This window comes from Ciconia boyciana, chromosome 3 (genome assembly GCF_034638445.1).
Source record: "Ciconia boyciana chromosome 3, ASM3463844v1, whole genome shotgun sequence".
NCBI classification, from domain to species: domain Eukaryota; kingdom Metazoa; phylum Chordata; class Aves; order Ciconiiformes; family Ciconiidae; genus Ciconia; species Ciconia boyciana.
In genome coordinates this window covers 87,826,055-87,832,459 of record NC_132936.1, presented here as the reverse complement: position 1 = coordinate 87,832,459, position 6,405 = coordinate 87,826,055, and the positions used below count along the sequence as shown (strand labels likewise).

At 41.8% G+C, this 6,405-nt stretch overlaps 1 long non-coding RNA gene across 1 annotated transcript; it reads right to left on the bottom strand.

The window, feature by feature from the left end:
• Positions 1 to 1,452: 1,452 nt before the first annotated feature.
• LOC140649375 (uncharacterized) lies at positions 1,453 to 5,704 on the bottom strand. Its single transcript, XR_012041608.1, has 3 exons — positions 5,475 to 5,704; positions 3,914 to 4,087; positions 1,453 to 1,792 (listed from the first exon to the last, which is right to left on the bottom strand). It is a non-coding gene; the product is annotated as an uncharacterized lncRNA (long non-coding RNA).
• Positions 5,705 to 6,405: the final 701 nt, after the last annotated feature.

Sequence of the window (6,405 nt, the reverse complement as noted above, 5' to 3'; positions counted from 1 at the left end):
CCTCGTTCAAAATAGTTTAGACAAGAAAAGAAGAACTCATGTGCTTTACACTCTGTGGATGCTTAAGTCGGTAGATAAATTCCAGTCTTACAATACAGTGGAACTTTCTATTGCACCTCCTGTTCGGATTAGCCCTGCATGGGCTTCCAAGAAAAAGTCTGTGAGAATTATGTGTTTGAATTATCTTGAGATCAGGAATGTACAGAGAATCTGAATGAAGAATCCAGCTGTATTGAGTGGTTCAAAAAAGTAACTTAAATTGAGTTTTCATGAAAACACATTTCTATTCCACATCCATATGCTACAACTGCATTAACACACTAGGGTTAGATTTTCCCTAAAATTCAAAATATATGTAGGACAAAAATCAAGCTACTGCAGCCTATTTCTGAAAACCTTGTTAAAATTAGATTTTAAGAACGCAATTCAATGGCTGCAAATTATTCTGCTATAGTCAATGGAGTCAGCTCTATTTTGTTCACAACAAACTCTACACTGCAATTTTACAGGAAGACTCAATAGATCTTTTTAATCCTGTAAAATGAACATGATAATTTTCCCTTTAAGAACAGAAATAAGGTTGATGGCTGATTCAAGCTACAGAATAGAACAAAATATAATAAGATGGCCAACAACTGTAGCATTCCAGAGGATTATTTTGTTGCATGGCCACAAACGTGAATAATACAAATTATCCTGATGGTGTTGCGTGAACACATAGTGGGCACTGTGTCTCACCTAGTAATATCCATCCCTCTTGCAACAGCATAAAATGTAATGAGGGTAGAGAGGAAGGGGCAAAAATAGCTACAGAGGCAAACCAACTTGAATCAGGCTGAGTTAATGGACTGGGTGCTGGCCTAAAAACTCTGGGCTACGTTCTCATTTTGTTCCTTTCCCTGCAAAATCCTGTATTTCTTATGCATCTATCTTGCTCTTCTTTACATGAGTGAACTCCCATGATTGTTTTCAGAATGAGGAGGGAACCTTTAACAATTACAAACTTATGCTTAACAGAAAGAAATCAGCATGAATAAAAACCCATCAATTTCTATGTAGCAGGTACTGAGAAGTAAAGCAGTATTTGAAATGGGGCTCTTCCTTGTACATTAGAAGTTTCTAGTGCTATATAAGCAAGGATTTACAACATAGCACACACCTGCAAATTTCACATCATATGCAGCACTTGCGTATGTTCTCTCAATATACAAATATAGTCAAGTCAGATACCATTCTGAACTCCTAATAAACTGGTGAAAACTAAGCACAAGTATCAGGCAATCAAATTTGACAAATTAATCACACTCAAATGAAAAAACAATCACCCCAAAAGTGCTAACTATATAAAGTTCATAAATGACTTAGAAGCTGGAATTATTTTCAAATGTAACTTTGAGGGACTTAATGGGGATGGAATCTTTATGATAAAGATTAAAGGCATGCACCATTACATGTAGCATTGACTAAGCAAGACAGCATATAACATAAAATGAGAAGCTCTTCAAATGGAAGCGTGTGGAACAACATTTTATTGACTGACTTGCTAACAAATGTTTTCAAGTGGATTCGCTCAGTATTCAATTACTCCATGTTATTCCTTATTTGTATTTCTTCAAATGACACTGTACCTGTATTCAATGTTTTTCTTAAAACTTGACAGAAAAGCAGGATGCTTCTGGAAGTGACAGCTGTTTCTTTCTAAAGGTCAGAGGGCTGTTCTCCTAATCTCCCTTGTCCTCTCGCTGTCTCCTGCTTCTTCAACAACCCAGTCCAGGTTTTCACTTGTCACTGCCTGAGTAGCAAAGAAAATATTTTTAGTTACCTGCCACTTCTGAAAACTGCTGACTGCTCAACATGCTTTTGCCCTTTGAGAGATCCCTCACCTAATATGACACTACAGAAAGCATAATAAAGGAGGTCAAACACATAATTCCAGGTGCCTCACATAATTCTTCACCCGGAGAGACACATAAGCAAAATCTGGAAGAAGAGATTGGCGGCCAGGAGAAAGTCTGGCAAACTTTAAATGAGGTAGAGGTTCTTCTGGTGATATGAATGCCTCTTCTGGTGGCCTCATTTTATTCTAGTGTAAACCATTCTTTACCATACAACCAGACTTGTAATGACTGAATTGTGCAGCTAACTAGCATGAAAAGTGAGAGGTCAAACACCCCATCTTTAGGAATTCAATTGATTTCTTCACTACGTAAGAAGGGTGGAAGAGGCTGGGAAAAATGGAAAATGGACTGTCTCCTCTTTTCAAGGAATAGCCCAGGTTGCTACTAGAAATACAGCTGATAAGGTTTCGAAAAAAAGTAGAGAGCACAGAATCGTATAGGTTGGAAAAGACCTTTAAGATCATCAAGTCCAACCATAAACCTAACACTACCAAGACCACCACTACACCATATCCCTAAGCACCTCATCCAAACGTCTTTTAAATACCTCCAGGGATGGTGACTCAACCACTTCCCTGGGCAGCCTCTTCCAATGCTTCATAACCCTTTCGGTGAAGTAAAATTTCCTAATATCCAGTCTAAACCTCCCCTGGCGCAACTTGAGGCCATTTCCTCTTGTCCTATTGCTTGCTACTTGGGAAAAGAGACCGACCCCCCACCTCTTTACAACCTCCTTTCAGGTAGCTGTAGAGAGCAATAAGGTCTCCCCTCATCCTCTTTTTCTCCAGGCTAAACAACCCCAGTTCCCTCAGCCGCTTCTCATAAGACTTCTGCTCTAGACCCTTCACCAGCTTCATTGCCCTTCTCTGGAGATGCCCCAGCACCTCAATGGCTTTCTTGTAGTGAGGGGCCCAAAACTGAACACAGTATTCGATGTGCGGCCTCACTAGTGCCGAGTACAGGGGTACGATCACTTCCCTAGTCCTGCTGGCCACACTATTTTTGATACAAGCCAGGATGCCATTGGCTTTCTTGGCCACCTGGGCACACTGCTGGCTCATATTGAGGCGGCTCTTGACCAACACCACCAGGTCCTTCTCTGCTGGGCAGCTTGCCAGCCACTCCCCCAAGCCTGTAGTGTTGCAGGGGGTTGTTGTGGCCCAAGTGCAGAACCTTGCACTTGGCCTTGTTGAACCTCATACAACTGGCCCCAGCCCATCGATCCAGCCTGTCCAGGTCCCTCTGTAGAGCCTTCCTACCCTCAAGCAGATCAACACTCCCACACAACTTGGTGTCACCTGCAAACTTACTGAGGGTGCATTCGATCCCTTCGTCCAGATCATCGATAAAGATACTAAACAGGAGTGGCCCCAACACAGAGCCCTGGGGAACACCACTTGTGACCGGACGCCAACTGGAGTAAACTCCATTCACCACAACTCTTTGAGCCCAGCCATCCAGCCAGTTTTTTACCGAGCGAAGAGTACACCTGTCCAAGCCATGAGCAGCCACTTTCTCCAGGAGAATGCTGTGGGAAACAGTGTCAAAGGCTTTACTGAAGTCTAGATAGACAACATCCACAGCCTTCCCCTCATCCACCAGGCGGGTCACCTTGTCATAGAAGGAGATCAGGTTGGTTAAGCAGGACCTGCCTTTCCTAAACCCATGCTGGCTGGGCTTGATCCCTTGGTTATCCTCTACATGCCGTGTGATGGCACTCAGGATGATCTGCTCCATCAGCTTCCCTGGTACCAAGGTCAGGCTGGCAGGCCTGTAGTTCCCCAGGTCCTCCTTCCAGCCCTTCCTGTAGATGGGTGTCACATTTGCTAATCTCCAGTCAACTGGGACCTCCCCAGTTAGCCAGGACTGCTGGTAAATGATGGAAAGGGGCTTGGTGAGCACTTCCGCCAGTTCCTTCAGTAATCTTGGGTGGATCTCATCAGGCCCCACAGACTTGTGAGTGTCTAAGATCTTACACATCCAAATTCTATTAATTCTCAAAAGGTGGTGCGTACCTGTGGGAACTTGGGGCTCACAGCTTAGTACCAACTTCTTTGTGGCAAACTGTCAGGCTTCTCAGGAGAGCTCCTTTTCCTCCTTCTCACTATACTCAAGACAGGTGTGCCAAGTATTTCAACAATCTCCAGATTCTTCAAAGACATTTCCAAACTAGATTATAAGGATTTTCCCTGTGGAAAGAAAAATGAATGGCAGATTCAGTAAGGAACCCAAAGAACCTAGTACAAATATTAAAATGCATAAGAAATCAGGATCAAAACCAGAACGCATTCTCCTTTTTGCCAACCTTTAAAAAAATGAGAACTGGAAAAAGAATGAGAGGCTAGTGCAGTACCTCAGATTAATGAAGTTGAAATTTATAAACCAAAATGCTGTTACATTTGTGGACAGTCCCCACATCTAAACTGCTGCTCTTAATATGACAGAGATGCAGTGAAGAATCTGTGAACCACTATCTTTGATATGTTGTACAAAGGTTTCAGCATTCAAAGTCTTCTGTCCACTATGGATGTATCCAGCTTAATAGGTAGGCAAAAAAATGGGGTTCTGTGTATATTTATACAGACCCTACTGCCAGATAATCATTAAAAAATAGTCACTCTTCACAGCATTTGTATCTTCAGATGTCACCACAGAGATCTTGGTGAACAAATCTGGAGAAAGGCAGAAAAGCAACATCTGTGGCAACAAGCAAGCCAACTAAAATAAACTGTAAGCCCATTCTCCAAGTGCCAGTTGATACAATAAAAGCACTCATGCCCCCATATTCATCTCAGATTCTAAATACAGAGCTGAGGCTCCCCACACACATACGCACAGAGACACATCCTCGAAGGAAAAATGAGTATCTGTGCCAGAAGAGCTTGGAACACCTCTAGTACAATGATTTGTTCCACTGCAGTCCTGCTTTTAAATAAGACTGACAGGAAACAGTACAGCTTTTTCTGGAAACGGCCACATATCCTTTACTAGAAAATAGGAATATGCACACATAAAGAGACTCAGAATAATGAACTACAAAAATAAACTCCTGGCCACAGCACAGAAGTACATTAACATAACAGTTTCTGATAGCACATACCAAAGCCATCTACTCGCCTTTCATTCCCACATTACATGTGTGCCAAAGCTCACTTTTTTTAAAAAACAAAGGGCAATGTTTCTCTCTGAACTAAACATTCCAGAGAGGATTATACTTTTTAAAAAAAAAAAAAGAACAGCAACCGCTGCCCCAATTCTCTCTGCCCTTTTCTCACTCCCCTTTTTCATTGGCAAATGTTTCCATTATCTCCCCTTCTGCCTCTTGTCTTTTTCCTTTTCAAGCTATTTCCTACGTGCTGTTTATGAATCCCTTGCTGCTTTGTACATAGGGGTGAATCCCTGCAACTTGCATCATTGGTGCTGTAACATCCTACAAGGTTACTTCCACTAGTTTTACCTGAAGTGCTCAGAAAAAGGAAGTACACGCACATGTTATTTAAAGACACACAGATTACTATGTACGAAGACAAGGGGAGTCAGGGCAAAAGCAGAATGCAGGCACTACTGGAAAAATACCTGGATGGAGAAAGTGTTTTAAGTCATACTCCTCAATCCGATTTCGCCTTGGCACATCCGAAACCTGTATCAGGATCTAGAGCCCAGTTTTGCAAACCTTGCACAACTAACGCAAGCCTTGCCTCCAGGAATTTTGTTCGCTGTTGTCCTGGAGTCACACACCAGGTTAACCTGCAAGCCAGGCAATAACAAGCAAGTCAAAACCACAGACAACTTCAAGCCACATGACCTCAACTTTACCCTCCAGGTGGCATTTGGCCACAGAGGGCATCTAATCTGGGTACTGTTATCTTGTGACAGTTAAGATGGTCCAAGCTCACCATCGTATGTAACACCACCACCTTCAAGAGAGTAAATGAAGAAAGAAGACCTCTCTGCAAACATATTTTAAATCTCTGAGTGTGACTTTGGCACTGCATTGTATTTCCCCACATAATCTAGAAGTAGCAGCAGTCCTTTGTAAAGTTTGCAGAGCAAAAAGGTTATGTACTATATACGTTTACTACTATACCTCTTCTGATGGAATAAAATATCAAATAGAAAAATCTGTCTAAACTTATTTTGAAAACTGCATGGCCAGCTTATGCAGTAGCTAGATATGTGGCAAGGTTGCAGTGTTACTCTCTAAGGAGAATACAATAAATAGGCTTATATATTTTGTTCAATTCAAGCACTGCGTAGTCTCCAACTTCTACTATGAGAAGTATGGATAACTTCTCACTATCCTTCCTATTTCAAAACACAGTATTTATCACAGATGTGTACAATACAGCGGCATAGCTTAGGCCTGTTATATAGGTCAGTATCTGCAATGCACACGAGAACATAGTTTGCCACTGCAAAGGAGAGTGGCTGCAAAATCTATTTTGGATAATCCAATTTATATTTGAGGAAATCAATGTGTGGTCATTTCTAGAACTGTGAATATAAG